Here is a 1,181-nt window from a genome sequence, read left to right on the forward strand (position 1 = left end):
GAGACGAGGACCGGGGGACAGACAGTCGGGACATATGGGGGGCTGAGATTTGGACTCGTCAGAGGACTGGGACCACAGATCTTGGACCGGGACCGGGATCCTGGACTGTGGGGGTTGGAGAGCCAGCTGCCATGTTCTGCACGACGCAGGTGAGAACTGTTCGGACCGGGAGTGGTGTTAGAGCAGGGAATGCCATGAGAGACGGGATGATCTGTAACACATCCATCCATCCATCTTTCTCTCATCCAACCATACAACCATCCATCATCTATCTATTATCCAAGCATCCATCATCCATCCAACCATACATCCTTCTATCATCCATCCATCATCTATCTATCATCCATCATTCATCCAACCACACATCCATCCATCATCCATCCATCTAACCATACATCATCTATCATCCAACATCCATCCAGCCATCATCTATTTATCATCTAACCATCCACCATCCAGCATCCATCATCGATCCATCCATCATCCAACCATCCGTCTATCATCCCTCCATCCAAATACCCTCCTCTCTCTGGCTCTCTGGGCAGGAAGTTGTGGCAGAAATCGTGTAAACAAACCTGTGATGTTTTTTAGCGAATGAGGACTGAAGGGTGCAGAGCAGCAGGTAGAACTAACAAAAAAGGAATTCAACATTTGACAAAACAACAGCTGGAAACCAGCAGATGTTTAACAGGGGGTGATTACTGAAGGATAACAGCTGGGATGATGATGGATTGATGACAGCTGTGAGTGACAGGCAGACCAGACGGTTGAACTGTAAATGATTAATCGTTAAAACAAACGTTCTTCGTCTTCTGGATACTGTTTTTCATTCCCCAGTAAAATTAACTGCAGTGATTTTAATTTCTGCTGTTGATTAAAGTATAAAACTTTCATAATTGGTTATTTAAAAGTTAATTTATGTTACAGTAGTTTACAATTTACTGTATTTATTTCAGCTGTTGTACAAACAGACAAGAAGAACGAGCAAAGACTTGAAAAAAACGTCTTGATGGAGTGAATACATGAAAAAGAGTTACGCTTTTCATGGGGGAGAGGACTGGGGATGGGGGGGTGAGGGCTGGGGGGGGGGGTGGAGGTGGGGAGGGGGGGTGGAGGGTGAGGACTTGGGGGTGGGGGGTGAGGAGGAGGGCTCTGTTTTGGTCTCCATCCTTTCAATTTAC

The sequence above is a fragment of the Nematolebias whitei genome, chromosome 15 (assembly GCF_014905685.2).
Source record: "Nematolebias whitei isolate Nwh7 chromosome 15, NemWhi1, whole genome shotgun sequence".
Classification (NCBI taxonomy): domain Eukaryota; kingdom Metazoa; phylum Chordata; class Actinopteri; order Cyprinodontiformes; family Rivulidae; genus Nematolebias; species Nematolebias whitei.